The sequence below is a fragment of the Saccopteryx leptura genome, chromosome 8, assembly GCF_036850995.1.
Source record: "Saccopteryx leptura isolate mSacLep1 chromosome 8, mSacLep1_pri_phased_curated, whole genome shotgun sequence".
NCBI lineage: Eukaryota > Metazoa > Chordata > Mammalia > Chiroptera > Emballonuridae > Saccopteryx > Saccopteryx leptura.
This window is the reverse complement of record NC_089510.1, coordinates 65127695-65147157: the sequence shown is the minus strand read 5'-3', so window position 1 is coordinate 65147157 and position 19463 is coordinate 65127695. Positions and strand designations below refer to the sequence as shown.

At 45.6% G+C, this 19463-nt stretch overlaps 1 protein-coding gene across 9 annotated transcripts in view; it reads left to right on the top strand.

The window, feature by feature from the left end:
• Positions 1-19463, top strand: part of LPP (LIM domain containing preferred translocation partner in lipoma) — a 728024-nt gene that overhangs the window by 44385 nt on the left and 664176 nt on the right. For 4 of the 9 annotated variants that reach the window (XM_066347508.1, XM_066347507.1, XM_066347502.1 and 1 more), the window contains exon 2: positions 11731-11852. The exons of 3 other annotated variants lie outside the window; for them this stretch is intronic. The gene's annotated coding sequence lies outside the window, so the exon portion shown is untranslated. Of the gene's footprint in view, positions 1-11730; positions 11853-15372; positions 15482-19463 lie in introns of those variants that run through there. 2 more of the 9 variants (XM_066347503.1, XM_066347506.1) reach the window with 2 other exon arrangements.

The following is a 19463-nucleotide window of genomic DNA, read 5'->3' as shown; positions in this document are numbered from 1 at the left end:
AGGGTAGGCTGGAGGAGCAGCAGCTGAGGTCAGGGACACGAACTGAGTAGCTGGCGGAGGTGGGAGTCAAAATGGGTTGACTTCAAATTTGTACCCCGTGGGGCAGTAGAGCAGTGAATACTTACTGAACGCCTATGTGCCGGGCCGTGGCTGAGATGGGGGAAGCATAAGAGACACTGTGAAACAATTGGCATTGGCTGTAAGCTCGCCCCGGGCGGAGGCACCTGCATTCTGTGGAGCTCAGGGAGCATCCTGCCCAGTAATGAATATCTGTCCTGTCTAAAAGTAGGTATATCAGCATTCAGCTTAGTGGTTGAGTTATCCATGTAGATGGAAATAATACTTAATTGTTATAATACCCTGTACTGAAGGGGCACCAGCTTTGCCAGGGGAACGTTTTTATTGTTGGATTGTGGGGAGGATCGTAAGGGAGGGATTTGGGGAAATTGGGGTGGTGTGAGGACACTGGGGGCCTTGGAGGAGAAGCTGTTTACTGATGGGCAAGGAAATAGTGAAATATTTTAGCAATCTGTGTTGCCATAGCTCTGTGTACTGGTGAGTACTAGTCTCGGGTGTAGTTGTTTATCTTTTGAGGCTGTTAGTGTATTAACTGATGTGCACATAAGGCTCAGAGGAGGAAAAGATTGCAAAGGCTTCATGAGTTCTGTGATGCTTGGGCTGGGTTTTGTAAGGTGAGTAAGAGTTTGGTAAAGAACTTTGTAGGAAAAAGGGAGAACGTGGGTTAGAGCATGCCTGTGTAAAATAACAGAATTTGTTTACATTTATTGTAAATAATAACTGCTGTGTTTCAGGGTTGGGCAGTTTGTTGGTATTGTTACTAGTCTCCTAGTAAGCCTATGAGGTAGGGGTTTTTATTCTGTCTTCATCTTATAGAGGAAGAAAGCAGAGCTCAAAATGTGACTTGCACAGTGTCACACAATGGCAGGAACAGTATGTGAACTTGGATTGGTCTGCCTGCAAAGCCTGAGTGTTCTACTCCTACATGTCACCTCTGTGTCCCATGAATTATAGTTACAACCATGAGGGATGGTGCATTTCTTGCATAGCAGTGTAGATTGTCACAAAAAAAAGGGAGACATTAGTATCTTTTTCTACAAAATGGGGAAGAGAGCCCTTGCTCCAGGTGTTGGCAGGACTCAGTGAAAGTTCAGGTGTCTTCCTTCACTTCAGCAAGGCCACACGTGGGTAGATGTCCACTTCAGCCCTTCTGTCCTGTTGAGCCTGAGACTTTGACTTGACTTTCACTCTCGTGAGACCGTCTCCTGATGTTGACAATGAGAATACGCGGATCACTTGGATGCTGTGTATTTCTGGTCCTGACAGGGCTTACTTGGAGTAAATCAACAACGTGGTTGCCAGTTACAATTTGGCTTCTCCTGTAACTTGACTTTAGGAAGAGACTGTGTCAGTCGTGTTGAAGATAGCGCATCGGTCTCTCTGCCTTTCGTAGTTTTTGTATTTTGGTACTCCTCCCCCAACAGCAAAGGCAGGGAAGACAAACAAAACCAGTGGAGAGGCAGTGTCGCGTGGCAGCCAAGGGCACAGACTTGAGCCAGATTGCCTAGATTCGGTGCCCAGCTTTGCCCACTGTCTAGCTCTGTGTCTGTTTGTGCCTCAGTTTCCTTATCTGTAAATGGGAATAATGATAACGGTACCTATTTCATAGGGGCTGTTGGGAAGGTTAAATTAATTAATATTTATAATGTGCTTAGAAAATTGCTGGGCGTATAACACATGCCCTTATGAGTGTTTGTTAAACAATAGCATAACATTTTCTCTGCTGGTCCTGCCTTCCACTGCCGCTTAAGATAGTACATGCCGTGATACGATTTTTCTTCAAAGATCTGGCTGGTGAGAGTACAGGTCTGACCACCCCTCAGGCTTGCTCATGGCTTGCCCAAGCACTTTTTAGTTTGCACTTTGTAGGCTAGCTCTGTCCAATTCTGCAAACCTCGAGTATGTTGTCTCAGGGAAAACCTAGTTGTTTTCCTGGGGAAAATTGGAGCAACCACATTGTCTATGGTTTTTAAAGGGTGAAGGGAGAATAGTGATGTTGGTAATTAAAATACTAATGTTAATGTAGCCATGCAGAGTTTTATTTGTTTATGCATGTATGTATGCAGACATGATTAAAGTTTTATATTGTTATAAGTTTGTATGGTATATACAATATTTATAACATTGGGAAACTTTTGGGTGATACCTTCCTTCTGTATACTACTTTGGTGTTTTTACTATTTAGAGTTTTACAATGAGTCTAGGAGCTATGTAGAGGCGGGGTTTCATTTCTATTGTGGGGAATGCAAAAGTTCAGAGAAGTGAGGGGGCTGTTTGAGATCCAGGTAAGAGATAGGTCTTTTGACTAGTGTTTGATGGCTTGTTTTGTTCTAAGAAAATTAGAGAGATTGACAACATTATTTTGATTCTTGAAGAAATATGAAGTTTAAAATGAATGAAAATTATGCTATTTTTATTAAGCTATACCAGCGATTTTTAACATGTGCGCCCTGTTACAATGCTGTGCTATAAGATGTTTTAAAACATGCAATACCTGACTTTTTAGTCAGAGGCACTGATCTCTTTTCCCAACACAATAGCCATCTGGTGTGAACAGATCAAAATTATACCTGTTTTTTTTTTTAAATGTCAGATTGCCCAACAGAATTTTAGTAATTAGTTTATGTGGGCTGTGAGATGAAAGACGTTGAAAATCACTGACTACACCAAGGCTCCAATCACACTAAGACCCAAGACTGGAAATTTAAAGTATAGTTGATACAGGGAAAGAAGCCATGGAGAGTTCACTAGTTTTCTCAGTGGAATGACAATCCATCTCTCCATCCTTCCATTCATTATCTGTCCATCCATTTCATCAGACTTAAAAAAAAAAAAAAACCCAGCTTCCCGCTGAGCCCTGATCCATCAGAGTGAAATCAGAATTTCATGTGGCTGTTGAGGATGTGAAATATAGCCGGTTCGAATTGAGATGTGCTGTGTAAGTGTAATCTACACATCTGATTTCAAAGGCTCAGTACAAAACATAATGTAAACTATCTTATTAATAAGCTTTATGCTCATTACTTACGAAATGATACTATTTTGGATATATTGGGTTAAATAAAAGATATTATTAAAGTTAATTTCTCCTGTTTCTTGTTTTTTAACAATGTGGCTGCTGGAAAATGGCCCATGGGCTTGAATTAGAGACCCGCTGGGCGGCGCTGCTCCGGAGGTGTGCTGGCCTGTAAGCAGGGAAGCAGTGCACTCACCGCCCCTCTGACCCCGGCCTGGCCCTCTTCTCTCCCTCTCTGCCTGGACACCTGTCTACTTCCTAACCTCCTTCTGGCTTCTTCACCCATTTCAATCTGGTGGAAGCTGCTCTCACCCAGGTCTTGGGGGTGAAATTCATTTATTTTGAGCACTGCCCCGACTTAACCTCTGTGATATTGTCCCTGTGGGGCCACTCTTGCTTCCTTGATTCTTCTCGTGTCTCTCTGGCTGGTCCTCAGGGCTCCTTGGTGGCTCTGATCCCTCCTCACTTCCCATAAATGCCAGTATCACAGAGGTTTGTCTTCAGCCCTCTTGGTTGTTTTTGGACTCCTGACTCCTGGGAGTAGGGGAGGGGTCTCCTGAGCCCCAGATCCATGTAGTAAGTGCCTTTTGGACACACCAGTTGGAGTTCGTTGTGTACCTTGGACTCAGCCTGTCTTTCAGCATTGTCACTTAGGCGAATAATATCCATGTATGTTTTCATCTCTGTACCAAGCCTGGAAACTGGGGCTCATTCTGGATCGCTTCTCTGCCCTCATCGTTCTATCTTATCATCCTCAGATCTTGTTGAGTCAACCATGGTAACTACTCCTATGCACGCGGACTCTTCTACCTTCACTGTCCTGCCTCAGGTCAGACCCTCAGCATCTCCTTCCTATAGTGTTTCAGGAATTCTTGCCAGGCCTTTATTTTCTAGCCTCACTCTTCTTCATTCCATGCTCCCTTCTTCTTCGAGAGTGAATTTACAAAAATGCAAATCCGTTCTTCCCATATCCCTGATCTTAAAATGCCTGAAGGATTTCCTCATCCAGGATAAAATCCATTCCTTTGCATAAACCAGAAGACTCTCGGTAATTTACTAATTTGGCCCTTGTCTCTTTCCATCCTCATCTCACTCATCTCTGAGACACGTCCTGTCCTCCAGGAACAAATTTGGGATTCTCTGTAGCTTACGTGACTTAATACTTACTGTTTCCTTGTTGAAGCATTGCTCCTCCGCCCACCTTACCAGGGTACTCCCATGTGTCTTCCAAGACCCTTCTCTGCCATCACCTCTGCTTAGGATCCACCCCTGACCCCAGTATTTCCACCTCACCCTACCCCCTCATTTTCATCTATTTCTTGAAGTTAGTTGGTTGCGTTTCCTTGAGGGCAATGGTCATTCCTTTTATTTCTATATTCTTAGGTCCGAAATAGATGTGCAAAAGATATCTGTTGGACAAATAAAAGTCAATAAGGGGTAGAGATGAGGCATTTTGGAATTTGTGATGGAAATCCTAGCTAGGTAGGAATGGCAGGAGGGAAAGCCCCAGAAGAAATGGCATTTGAGCTGTTCCTTCAGTGGCGCTGGGTGGGAGGATGCGGAGGAGAGCCTGGTGGTCATTGTCAGTGTGCTGTGTTCCACAGGACACAGAACAGAATAGGTCCTTTCCCCGGTCGGTAGTACCGTCGTCCTCAGAGTCAAATGAAGAGGGAAATCTCAATAGTCCGTCTGGGCTACTGTCTGCCTTTGGTGCTGAGCTGGGTCATCTAACTCGGCAGAGCCTGCTTCCCCCGTACACAGCCGGCATAGCAGCAGGCATCGCATCCTCACTCACCAGCCGTCCTGGTGGAGAGGAGTGCAGAGTGGTTGCTTGCATTTTCATCTCAACTTCTCCTTTGGAGCTGCCTTTCTGGATAGCAGAGAGGTGACCTTAGCAGCCAGAGACAGGAAGGAGCAAAATGAGTCATCTCAGGCCCTAATGAGGTTCATGAGGGACCCTTCCCGGGACTGAGGGTCAAGTGAGGCTATGCTGTGCCCAGAGTGAGTTTTGCCTCGGGGCTCCAGGCGGCACTGGAGCAGAGCTGAGCTAATTTTACCCACAGGAGCTGACTGTGCTGAAGGGCAGGGCTTATGACATTGTCCTTATCATCCTGTGATGCCCAGAGAGCTCCCAAGGTACAGCCCCGTTCTGTCTGGGCTGTTTTCCTCCTCCAGTTTAATACATTTTTCCATGAGGTGTGCATATCAGCAAGCACGATGCTGAAGAGCAGAGAGCGTCGGACTTTGTGGAAGGAAGGCCACGGAGCTGGGTTTGGATCCCGCCTCCACCCCTTGCTTCTTAGCCGTCTGACCTTGGGCAAGTTATATAACATCTCCAAGTCTCAGTTTCCTTATTTGTAAAATAGGACGTATACCTGGGTCCTAAGATTGCTGCCTGGTTTGCACACTAGGTGACACTTATTACGCCATTGCTCTGTGCCAGTCACTGCTGTCACTCACTGCTTTATTCACAGTGATTCACCTAATCATTTAAACAAATCTACGAAGAAGGTACTATTGCTAACCCTGTTTTACAAACAAGGAAACAAGGACGGGAGCAGACATTCCTGGAGACTGGCTCTGTGGGGCTGCACAGAGCAGATGGGCTGGGTGTGCAGCCAGCATGCCTGTGAGGTACTGCGGATTCAGGGGCAAATCTGGACAAGAAAGAGGTCAAACCAAGAATTCTCAGGAAAGAGTTAGTAGTTGTGCTGTAACCAGCTTTCTGTTATATGAATTACAGTTTACGCTGACGATAGCTGTTGTGTGTAGTTCTGATTAGCTTATAACACCTGTCACTTAGGTCCCTGAGATCTGTTTGGCTCATTATAGTAAAGTGAGTGAGATATTTCCTGTCACAGAGGCAAGGGAGGGTCCTAGGTATAGACAGACATACGTCTTATTGAGGAGATCATGCAATAGAAAAATGGATGATTAGTTCATTGATCTATTGGTTTTTATTTTCCCTTTTGTATCTGTCAGGTTTAAGTGCAGGAAAAACATTTCACACAATTTCAGTGAAAAGGGGTTAATTCAGGGGAAGAGATGCTAATAAATTGGTGCAAAGGATGGAGCAGTGGAAGCCAGAAGGCTACATCTGGAGCTATTGAGTTGAAGAATTGATTCTATAGCCATGATCCACAGGTAAAAAAGACGATGGCGTTAGGAAGCCGCTGCTGAGACCTCCGAAACTTTTCTCTACATCCTCAGAGTTGGTGGCGGGATATTGGATTTCCCAATGGAGCAGCATTTTGACTCAGGATTCCAAATTGTTGCTTGCCAATAGAAATAGCAACGGGGTGATTTAGCTCCATGTTGACCTTCTAAATCTCACACAAGTACATTGTATTGCTTGAACCTAATTTACTAGCTTCAGGGGAGTATGGGAAATATAGTTCTTAGCAGTCTATTTCTACAATGCAGGAAGGTGTGTTGGGGGGCAGGGAAGGAGCTTTGATTGAGCCAGTCAAGAGAATATGTCTGCCACCAACACATTCATTTATAAATGTCCAGAGGTTATTATTTCAAAGTACTTAATATGTACAATTAATTATAACACTGTAATATAATTTGGTATAATATTCCACTTAATATTTTTTATTTACATAAAATATATAACGTTAGTATACTCAATATTCTGAAAAAGCAGGCCATTTGTCCAAGTTCAGTTTCTGAATTTCTTTTTGTTTTGTTTGTTTGTTTTGACAACAGTGGTTGAATTGTCATTTTTTTTAGTTCAGTTTAATTTCCTCCGGGGAGTCATGCCCTTGACAGTTGACCTGTTTAAATAATTTGTTCACAAACATTTATTAAATACTGTGAACCTGACAGTGGGCTGGATTTGGCACTTTGGGCAGAGGTCAGTCATGGGTCCTTCCTCTGGGACCTCTCACTGGAGAGGAAATAAGTCAAATTCATAGTGAGAATAGTACAGGGAAGGTCATGAAACAAACTCGGAGAAACAAGGGGTCTTCCATGTTGAGTGACGGTGGTCAGTTGATTCTCTGTTGGAGGCAGTAATATCTCTTTAAGGAGTATTTGCAAATGTGATGGGGTGTTTTTGTTGTTTTAGCGCTGGAGGCCAGGCCACCATTGCCACGAAATGTTCAGGGCTAGAGATGCTAGATGTCCCATAATACATGAGACACTGCAGAAATAACTGCCTTAAAGGATGTATAAGCTGTCTATATTGAGTTGTGGGGTTTGGAGGGGAAATAAATCAGGTAAGAGAAAAATGGGGTTAAGAGTTTGTCTGAATAAGCAATGTATGCAGAGTGATAGTGGGAGGGAGTTTATAGTGGGAATAGAAGATTGAGTCTGTGTTATTCAAAAACTTGAGATATGGGATAAAGTACTTGGACTCACTGTTGTCACTGGGAAGCCCCTTAAGTTATTATTGGACGGTCCTTGACAGCAGAAACCTAGCCTAGCTTCTTCTCATGCACCAGTGGGCATCGGGATGCTTTCCGAATGAATGAATGCCCTAGACAAGTTGTTTACAGGAATTGAACTAGTGAGTACTTGAGTTTTGCCAGATCTGAGATCCTATGGTCCTGGATAACCTACCAGTCAACGTTTAGACTCAGGAGAATGCCAGGAGAGGGCATGGCAGCCTGCTGTGCAGGTGAGGTCTCCACACCCAAACGGGAGTGCTGTGGTCTGACAGCAGCTCTAGGTGCATACACTATAAAGAGAGAAGCGAAGAAGAGGGTTTCTTTCATTGCCCTCCTTTGTGGGACCCACAGGCCAGTAGGCATGTCTGGTGCATACTATGCCATCCGCATTAATGCCCTTGCATCTTGAGCTTATTAAAAATTGCTAATCAAACCAGCATTTTGCTGACAAGGTTCATGCGCTGTGACCACGTCTGCAGTTGTTTTAGGGAGCGGCTTGCTGATCTGCATGGCAGTGCTATCACACAGCGACCTCGGTGCCATCCTGGAGAGTTGTGGTGGCTTTTTGACATTTGAGTCAGTCCCTCTTCCTTATGGAATGGGCTTTGAAGGTTGGGAAGGAAAGCCCAGAGTGGAGCTGGCCAAACACACATGTTAGATCCTCTCTAAGGTTTCATGTCTGAAGTCTTCCAGGAGGAAAGAGAAAGAAGTGTGTTGGTATGCAGGATGACCCAGAGCCCTCACTGCATGTCTCAGAGGAGGACAGGGGTTTGCCCCGGGGCATGCAGTGAGCGGGCCCTCCTTGGGCTCTTTCTGTGGCAGTGTTGTCATGGCCTTCTGCTGCCCAGGGAGAGTGTAGTGAGCACAGGCTTTGTAGCCAAAGGCCTGCACTTGGCTACTGGCTCAGCTTCTCACTATATCATGCACCCCCAGGCTTTTTATCTGTAGAATGGGAGTCATGGTCATATGTGATATTAAGCATTCAAAAAAGTAGGGCATTGAGCACTTCGTTGACTATGAAGAATTATAGAAGTAATTCTTTTTATCCTGATGTTCATTTGTATGGACCAGTAATTGTTGGGACCATCTTTAGTAAAAGGATGGGCACTGAAGACACTGCTGGCCGCACACCAGTCACAGAGCCTTCCCAGGGGCCCGATTCCTGCTGCGCAGGAAGGAGATTTTGCGGTCAGATGGGGAGGCACTGGGTGGGGGCAGCATGGTCTAATCTTGGAGTTGTGAGGAATTGGGCTATACTCTTACCTGGAGCCAGGGACTCACGTAGCAATATAGTGGGAGATGTGGCTGGAAAGGTGGGTTGGGGCCCCTCCTAGAGCCCCTGAGTGCTGGCCTGAGGGCAGTTGGATACTATTTCTTGTGCATTTCAGGGCACTGGTGAGGAGGCCATGGGTAACGCTGGGCAGAGATGGGGCTAGCCTGTCAGTGCCTTCAGGATGTGCAGGGAACCGGGGCAAAGGTCAGGTCAGAGCTGGGCATGTTGCAGCTGGAGCAGAGTGGTTCCAGACATGACGGTGGTCCCCAAGTTCTAGACACTTTCAAAGTTATTTTTTTGCAATAGTTGACCATTTTTACTTGAGGTTAGAATAAAAATGATAATATTTTATATATGTATGTAGCTGTGAAGTTTTCAAGAGTTTTCACACCCATCAGCTTCTTGGTCCTGCCCAGCGTCATGGGAAGGTGAACGATGGGGTTCTTCCCCTATTTCCTGGATAAGGAGATCGAGACTTGGAGACAGATGGGATTTCTCAGGCCACTCTGCTGGGCTTGTCGATGTGGAGGCTGGGGGTTAGGACACTGCATCTCAGATTCCCTCCCGTGCCAATCATCTGGACCAGCTGTTTTCTCAATCTCACTCCACCCCTGACTGTGTTGGTTGACATCCTTGGAAGCCTAAGATGGCCATGAATTTCAGAGACAAGCTGTAAGATTTTTGAAAGATGAGCTATAGGGAATTTGTGATCCAAAAATGTGTTTCTGCCTGTGGCACTTTGTAGCTGTCAGGGTTTGTTCAGATTGAAAATGTCCATGAGAGCAGGCAGGAAGGGAAGGGGCCCCTGTCACCCGTTGAGCATCTTCTTTGCTCTGAACACAGTGCTGCATACTATGCCATCTCTGGGCTTGGAGAAATTCATAGAAGAGGCGATCGTAACACAGTATTTACTGTAGCATTCTGCTAAACAGCTTGTGTGTGTACATATTAAATTAGTTAATTCTCATAAAAACCTAATTTGAGCCTGACCAGGCAGTGGTGCAGTGGATAGAGTGTTGGACTGGGATGCAGAGGACCCAGGTTCGAGACCCCGAGGTCGCCAGCTTGAGCACGGGCTCATCTGGTTTGAGCAAAGCTCACCAGCTAGGACCCAAGGTCGCTGACTTGAGCAAGGGGTTACTCGGTCTGCTGTAGCCCCATGGTCAAGGCACATATGAGAAAGAAATCAATGAACAACTAAGTGCCACACGAAAAACTGATGATTGATGCTTCTCATCTCTCTGCATTCCTGTCTGTCTGTCCCTATCTATTCTTCTCTCTGACTCTTGCTTTGCTCTGTAAAAAAACCCCAAAAAACAAAACCCAAAAAAACCCAAAACCTAATTTGGTTGATAACAATATTGTTTCCTATTTTATAGATGAGAGAAACTGAGGCTTAGCAAGATCTAAATAACTTGCTTGTGAGAACGCAAGTCTTAAATAAAGAAAAACCCAAATATTTTAGTTTGAGAATTCTTCCTTCCCCATTACACTATATGTTTACCTGTCTCACTGGTAGAAATGCAAGCCTGCTTATTGAGGAGGTATGTTTCCAACCTTGGAGGTTAGAGGAATCAGAGCTAGAAGGTCCTATGAAGGACTCAGAAGGCTGGTAGTTTCCAAGCTGTGCTCCCCTGAGCCCGGGCGACTCCAAGCTGGCCTTGGGGTTGGGGCGGCTGGTGGGTGTGGGAGGTGACAGTGGTGAGAATGGGAGGGAAGGGGAGTTCTGAAGCCCAGCCTGAGCATTTGCAGAGCATTTCATTGTGAGGAAGAGCTCTGTTAGGGAAAGAAAAGTTCAAAACCCACTGTGCTAGCCTCGTTCATCTTTTTACTAAGTCTAAGAGAAAAAATGGCTCAGCAAAAGTCACAGTTGTGAAGAGTCTCAGAACTTTTTCCTCTTTTCTAGAAGATGTGCTTTCTGTGCACCTCACTCTGCAGCCTCCGGAGCACCTGCCTTCAGGTTCAAAGGTCAGGCAGCCTCCGAGAAGCTTCCGTCAGCAGCTTCAGGCTGCCCCATGGACACAATACTTGCCCAGTGTCTTTCAACTTCTTGTGTCCCTTTGGACCTTGGGAACCTCACTGAGATTAATTCCCTGGCCCAGCCTTCGAACACATTGTCTCACTGAATACCAGTGACTATCGAGTGTTAGCTGTGTACACAGGGCAGAAAGCACAGGCAAGGCTCCTGACGTCAAGGGACTGGTGAGGAGGCAGAACAAAGAAGGACGTTTTGTCAAGGATTTGTAGGGATTGTTATGTTTGTTATATATGATTACATTTGTGATAGTTACATGAGGATGGTTTCACACAAAGAGATGGAACAAGCAGAGGCTGGGCAGTGGGAAAGGCTAGAATTGGAGAGAATTGCAATGGGTGATTTGCTGTGAGAGTTAGTTAACCCTGACCTTTCCACTCCCTGTCTCTGGGTCTGGCACAGTTCACTTTTTCCTTGTGTCTTCCTTTCCTTATCTGTAATGTAGGAAGGAAACTGGCCAGGTCATTGGGTGGTTGATGGGATTAAATGGCGTAATGTATGTAGCCTGCTTAGTACAATGCCCAGCACAGAGTGAAATAAAACACTCATTATATTATAGTTATTATTATTATTTGGCAGTGAGGAGCCAAAGAAACTATTTTTCAAACTGACCAATGATGTGATTAGAACTTCGCTTCTCAGTGAAACACTCTACTTCTAGAAATAGACTCAGATCATCTTGGCTCGCACCAGTTCCGGAATTCAGCCTCAGTTTACCTTCCCCACCCTGCTGTCTGCCTCGCTACTCGTGTTCACACATCTGTGTCACAACTTAATTAAGTGATTTTCTCCACTGTAAGCACCAGGAAACAGATGATAAAATGCAAAACAGAAAACAATCGTCCTTGAGCTGTGTGTTCTTCTGCCTTAGGAGTGGATTTCTGGGGGAAATCTGAGCCCTCCATAATGACACCGATGACTTGGATCTTTGCAGAGATTGAAGAGGACCCTGATGCCTCGCGTGCTGGGAGAGGGCTGAGGAAGCCAGACCAGTCCCTGCCCTCTCAGAGCTTCTGGGGGCCCTCTGGCTCCCAGTGACCTGCAGCAGGGGCTCTGGTATGTCAGTGGGCCTGCTGTTGCCTTAAGATTTTGTCCCAGATCTTAAGCAGTAACTGGGAGGTTTTTAACGGGTTGGAATTTCTCTCTTTTTGGTACCAGCCACTTGGAATATACTGTGCCCTTGAGAGTTCATGCTTGGGAGCTTTCTTGGTGTTCTCTGGTAAATAGCTCCTTGCTGTATGCTTATTTCCCCGCGGGCATGTTGCAGAGAGACTGGAGCCTGCGTTTCTAACAACGTCTCCGAGAATACCTTTCAGGTTACGTTTTGGGAAGTGAGAATCTTGGGGGTCTTCCAAATGTCCATCTCTGTTACCTCCTTTTGGCCTGGCATTTGCTTGTAGCTGAGAAGGGAGAGTTTGTCTTCAGCATTCCTATAGACATATGTGACTGGGCAGTTGAAAATCTGACAGTCACTGCTGACCTTCAGTTGCATGAGTGAGGAGTATATAGACATAACCCTGTAGATCAGATTACTACCGTTTAATTCCCAGAGCCTTCATGTGTCTTTGTCTTGCGAATGACCTCACGGCTGCTTGAATTTGTAATGGAATGCACAGTCATTTACAAGTAATCACACAGTGATCCCTAACACATTTGTAGGGCCTTCCCCATGTTCCTGAGGGCTTTCACTCGCATTATCTTATTTGATCCTCCTAACTGCTCTGAGAGGTAGATAGGTCTATTTTAATCTTTAATTTTCAAGTGTAGATAGCTAGGTTTGGAAAAGTTAAACAGTTGTTTAGAGGTCACACAGCTAGCAGAAGTGCACCTGGAAGCTCGAGCTGTCTCACTCCTAACCCATTGTTCTTTTTACTACTGACTCTTGCTGTGACCTTGGGAGTATGCTGAACCTCTCTGAGCCGCAGCCTTCCTGTGACTAAATTAGGTATAGACTCCCTCTAGGGGTACTTGCCAGAGGGCTGCAGTGAGACTACTTGGGAAAGCATTTACTCACCGGTAAAGCATGCTTCTCGTGCAGGGCATCACTGCTTGCTACTTGTGCCTTAGGTGCACATAGTGCCACCAGAACTGTGGCCGAAAGGATATGTTCTCCCCGCAGGTCGGTCCTGCTGTCCGGCCTGCAGGCCGCTGAGAGCCTTGTGCTGGCAGGCACGCTTTTCTACAGCGCTCTCTCTTCGTGTTCTTTGGAACAGCCTTGGATTTTGGAGCCAGCTTGCGGGCTGGCAGGACCGAGAGCCCCATGGGGAGCTGGGACTGGGATGTACGTCCCTGAGCTTTGTGCACGAAGGACGTGGGATCTGGTGTGGCGACGAGGTAGAGGTGGGTGAGGAACGGGTCTGGAGGCATGGCTGCTCCCGTTTCTCAGTGACGGGGACTTGAGAGGGTACACCCTGTGAATCCAGAGGGCCGGCAGTGTACACGGGGAACAGGCCGCATAGAAGTAGCACTTGTTGAAAAACCCAAAAAGGATGGATTTCAAGTTGGCAACAAATGCGTTCCAAGCTAGCAGTGTGATGTAGTCAGGAAAGAGCCCGAGTAACTGAGAGATGAGCTCTCGGATAGCTTTGTAGGGAGCCACATTTTGTTTCCATGTAAGGAAGAATTTTCTGTCGGGAAGAAGGAATTTGCAACTTCAGGAGATGGTGTTCACCCCACGGGGCCTCAGAGATACTGTAGAGGGATTTATTAATGGGGGAGGGGACTTCAGCTCAATGGCCTTTATGGTTGTCAGTGGTCAAGAGGAAGACAGGTACACATACATTGAGGAATGAGGAGCCCCTTTCTGGATGTGGAAACTGATCCCCAAATGCTTCTTGTTAAATGGAGGGTGGTTACGGACTCTACCAGTCTGGTTTTTATAGCTATCCCTGCAGCTCCCTCCTTCATCCTTAGTTTTCAGAATTCCCAGGCCATCATGGGAAGCAGTTTACATGCAATAGCTCTTTCATCTGCTCAGATGTCTCTGTTGCTATATTGGAAGGGACTTTGTGCTCCTGACAGGATGACAATCTTTCTACAGAACCACTAGGTCTGATTGCCCAGTCTAGTCTTTTGAGTCACAAATGAAGGTGATCTCTTTGCCTTCCCCGGCCTGCCTCTGGGACCTCCTGGGAGTGCTGCTGTGGTGAGAATGCTGTACGGGGTTCTGGTTCTGACTTGTGGTGGAAGGCTCTCTGATCCCATTTCCTTATCTCATTTAATAGTCACTTCTATCTGCGTTCATTTATTAAACATGCAATAGATAAAAAGTGTTTGCAGTTTTTCAAGTACTTGTGATATGCTTGCAAAACCAAGCAATCAAAGTAAATGGGTCATGCCTCTTTGTCTAGACCAAGTGGAGGCTGCTTTTAGAGCACATAGTTGGACAGTTTCGGGATAGCCACCCAATTTGTAGATGAGAAAAATGTAAGCTACAAGAGGAGAATGGATTTGTCCCAGGTTTTAATTAAGGAGTGATTGATCTGGGCTTAGGACTTAGGCCCCTTTGCTCCCTGACCAGTGTGTTTATTGCTAGAAGATTCTCTGGGGATGAGAACAAGCAGACTCAGGTGCAGGCCCAAAAGCCAGGGGGTGGGAGATAATTCTGAAAAATGGCTCCTCTGGCCAACAAAAGCCTTTACAGCCGATAGTAGACAAGATCACGCCAAGAAGTAGAAACAGTGGGAAACCAGGATATGGATTCCCTTCCCTGAGCAGATGCCTCTATATTCATGCCACCATTTCCCTCAGCATCTCATCTCTCTCCTCCTCTAAATGAGTCTGGAGTTATTTTAGACCACATTCATTCTTGACTGACTTCACTGGGCCAATTTAGTCATTGAACACTACTTAGGAAGTTCAGATGGTAATTCATCTTATAAATTAAATTGGGCATTCCACCCTCTTATTCTGTCCCCTGCCCCCTTCCCAGGGGTCTCCTGAAAGTCTGATTTCATTCTGGGTCTTCCTGCCTGGGGTCTGTCCATGAAGAACTCATGCAGAACTAAGTTCCCAGGAGGACCCTCCACCCAAGGGAGTCAAGGATTGGGGTCCAAGAGTGGGCGTTATTTTAAGATTCACCTGTCATTAAAAGAACTGCAGACTGGATTCTTCGTGACCTCTTCAGGTGAATCCCCCCCCCCCAATACCTCCCCTTACACTGGACTAATAGATTGACTTCATAAATGTAGTCGCAGTCTAGATGACCCCATTCCTAAGGTGAATTTAGAAACTTTCCAGCCAGACCCTTCCTTGTGTGGGTGGGGGAAAACTCCACTTCTTTTGGGGTTAATAATTGATTCCGAGTAAGGAATTCTTTCTTAAATGGGGCATGCTCTTCAAGTGCCAGAGGAGAGAAGGGTGATTTTTCTGACATCCTCCAGCCTGCTTCTCCATATTTGGAAATGTTTACCCACCACACTGATCTATTGGAAGAGAAGGAGGTGACTCAGGGTTTAGGAGAAGCAGAATTTGAATTCTTGTTTCCAGAAACAAAGTCGTGCCCCTCCCCCCCCTCCACCCCCAGCCCTCCCCTCCGTTCCTTTGCCCCTCGCTCTGGAAGCTGAGGAGAGAATGCCTCAGAGCTGTTCCCCTCTGGCCTCAGGATCACCTCTGTGCAGCGGGACTCGGGGTGTGTGAGAAGGAGTGAGAGCCAGCGGGGGCCAGCTGCCTGGGCCTGCCATCGTGTGAGTACATCATTATTGCCAGAGCGAATGGCATTGCCGCTCCCAGACCCTGGGCTTACAGCCCTGACAGCTGGTTCGCTTGCCTGCTGATGGGACTTGTTGCTGGGAACACTGGTGCTTTAATTTGGGGTGTAGACAGCTGCTTTCCCAGGGGAATACTCCTCACAGTGGGATTTGGAGACGGGCTCTGCCTGAGGAAAAAATTCTATTTGTGTATAGAAAAACGAGTGAGAGATTTTTTTCCCACCTGAGGCCTAGCTTGAATTGGGTAGAAAGAGAGTTCGGGAGTGTTGTCTGCCGATTGCTAGGGCTAAAGCAACAAGCCAGAAGGGATGTTTGGGGATGCTTGGGCAGGGATAGTTTTAGCTTGAAAAACAGAGCTATGGTTGGATTTAAGAGTATGTATAATGTTGCTATATAGCATTTGCACAGCAGCCAAGTCTGGAAGACAACCTGATATGCAGGACATTGGTGTCTTTGATGGACTATCAGAGGTGGATGGACAGTTAGAGATTATTTAGTTGATCTGTCTTATTTTATAGCAGGATAGTGGCCAGTGGAGGCCCCGAGCCAGCTAACTTGCCTTGCAGGTACATGGCTAATTAGGTGGGAGTAGAACCCAGATTCACTCTGTTCATTCCTCTTTCCACTGCACTGAAGCTGTTCCTTCAGGCAATGGCAGAGAGCATGCCCATTTTGTAGATAAGGAAATTGGAACTCTGAGATGCCAGGGTTGCCCACATTGACTGATCTAATTGGTGAGAAATTGGGAACCGGAAACATATTCTCCCAGTTCAGACCTCTTTCAATCATGTTACAAGAGTTTAGATGCCTGAATTTTTAAAAGTGTTTGCTTTTTCCTCCTTCTTGTTTCTACTTATCTTTTTCTGTATTTGGTCATGTGAATGTTGTTTGACTGTGAGTTGCTACCTACTGATCTGCTTTACTACCTATCTCTTTTTCTTCTCTGAAAGGGGATGATTAGCTTGTCCAAAAGGCAGACCCAAATTATGGAGCCCTTTATTTCAGTTTTATCCATGGCAGTGGAAATTGTGAACGGGCTTTGAAAGAATTTGAGCAGGGCTTTTCATCTAAGCTCTTACCACTATTCTTGAAGTTGCAAGAATTCTGAAGTATTATTTCCTCTCATTCAAAGGTGAGCTCTGATTCTGAATATATTTTACACACACACACTTCTTTAGCCTTCTTTGATGCAGTGGCAGACTTTGAGAGAGACCAAGAGGTCACCACCCCCTTATAGTCCACCAAGTGCTTATAGCCCACCATAAGTTACTCTGTGGTCAGTTCAGTTTCTTATCAACTTGGGGGGTCTCTTGCTCCAACACAGGGAAGATAATGAAGATATTTTTAAGGGAAGTGCTTTGATGCCAGTGGCATTGGTGGCACTTTAACAGAGCAGGGAAAGTGCTCTGAGACCTGTTTGCTCTGGTCAGCGCCAGAGAGAGGGGAAGCGGCCTTCTGAGCTGTCTGAGGCCCTGGGATGCAGGACTTGACCAGATCTCCCAGGTTTCTGTATGCCACGTGTCTTTCTCCTCTATGACTTGTGGCTGGGTGGGCATTGGAGGCCCCGCCCATATGTGGGAGGAGGCTGCGTTGAAGCTGAAGCCTTGGGATGTTTTCCTGCTGTGGTGCTGATGGACAGGGCCACTAAGAGGTTAGGTTTGGTAGTACTGTTGTGAACACTATTCCTCGTTGATATGGAGACTGAGGTAAATTGACTGCTTCCCAGTGCCAGGCATGTTGCTAAGCACTTGACCTAAAGAGTCACTACTACAGCTACCTGTGAGTCTATATACTGTTTTGAAATATTTTATTTTTAATATTGGTGAAATACATATGATATTTACCATCTTAACCTTTTTAAGTGTACAGCTCAGTAGTATTACGGTAAGTGCTGTCACATACTGTGCAACCAATCTTCTTTTACTCTTGCAAAACTGAAACTCTGGCCCTCACTGGGTAGGTTAGTTAGTTAGACTGTTGTCCTGGTACATCAAGGTTGAGAGTTTGATCCCCAATGAGGGCACATAAAGAATTAACCAATGAGTATATAAATAAGTAGAACAACAAATCAATGTTTCTCTCTTGCTCTTCCTTTCTCTATTTCTCTAAAATTAAAACAAAGTAAAAATAAAAAGTGAAACAGTAACTTTGTACCCATTTACGCATTGACTTATCATTCTCTATTCTCGCCAGCCCCTGACAACTACTGTTCTATTTCTCTCTGTGAATGTGACCATTCTAGGGATGTCACATAAGTGGACTCCTGCAGTGTTGGTCCTTCAGTGACTGGCTTATCTCACTTAGAATACTGTCCCCGAGGTTCATTATCTTGTAGCATGTGTCAGAATTTCCTTCCTTTTTCAGTATGGATAATATTCTCTTGTATGTATGTACCCCATTTTTTTTTATCCTTTTAAGTACTATTTACTTATTTTTTAGGTAGAGAGACAGACAGACAGACAGAAAGGGAGAGAGATGAGAAGCATCAATTCTTCGTTGCGGCACCATAGTTGTTCAGTGATTGCTTTCTCATATGTGCCTTGACTGGGGGGCTACAGCAGACCAAGTGACCCCTTGCTTAAGCCAGTGACCTTGGGGTCATATCTATGATCCCACACTCAAGCTGGTGACCCCATGCTCAAGCTGATGAGCCTGTGCTCAAGCTGGCAACCTCGGGGTTTTGAACCTGGGTCCTCAGTGTCCCAGGCCAACAATCTATTCTCTGCGCCACTGCCTGGTCAGGCTAAGTACTGTTTTTTTTTTTCTTTTTCTTTTTTTTAACCTCCATTTTATAAAGGAAGAACCCGAGGTCTCAAGATGTTAAGTAAATTGACCAAGTCATGCTGTCAGTAGTGGAGCTGGGATTTGAACCCAGTTTGACTTCAGATTGTATGAGATCAGGAGTAAGCAGATTTTAGCTGACAAGAGTATGAAAAACCAGGGCAAGTCTCAGCTGGCTAGTGCCACCTCTTCCTATGCCGCTGTGACATCTCAGTAACCAAGTTTTCCAAAGGAATGTCCATAGGTATTTTCCTCTGTTTTGTATTGGTTTCTGGGAGTCTCAGCTCCAAATTCGAAGTTCGCTGGTAACAAATAGTATGAGACTTGTGGCTTCAATTTTTTGTAACCCTTGTCCCTTTTCTTCACCTTATTTTTCCATCTTCCTCCCCAATTTTTTTTTTTAACTTAAAAAACAAAGACATGAACCACATTCACCTTTTGTCAGGTACTTTATATCCTTTCTGGAACGAGGCAGAATATATAAGCCTGTGGCAGGATAGCCGGTACTTTTGTAATTATGTCTATGGAACAGCTGGTCTGTGGACAGAGACTGAAGGCGGGAGTTTCTGACCTGGCCCTGCTGCTCCCTCAGTGTCTGACTTCGGCAATGATGCGCGCTCCTTGCTGACTTCGGTTTCGTTGGTGATGACAGTGAACATTTCTTCTCTGCTGAGCCCGATGCTAGGCGTGCTACATGATGTATCACTTTCAGTTCTCCCAGCACTCCCACAAGGCAGGTACTGTTACCCCCATTTTACCTGAGAAAATTAAGGCCCAGAGAAGTGGGGAACACTTGCCCTAACTCTTGCAGCTCCTGAGCACAAGCATTAGTGATCTGTGTCTGACTCTGGAGCCCAGGCTGTTAGCCACAGGTCGGGGCTACTTGCCCTTTGGAAGTCTGTAGGGTTTCTTTCGTCCGTGGCTTGCATTTGTCTAATTTTATTAAATCTTTATTGGATTCTGACTTCTGTGCCTTGTGCTGTTTTGGGCGCTGATCCAGCACTGGGTTTAGAGTGGAGAAAAAGTAACAGGAAACAATGATCCCTTGGAGCTTGTGTTCCAGGAAGGGTGTGTGGATGAGGCAGATAATAAATACACATGTAAACAGGAGAGAATGGTAACTAACACTTAGAAAAGGATGCACACAGGGCGCCCTGGCTAAGTGAATGGAGGTAGG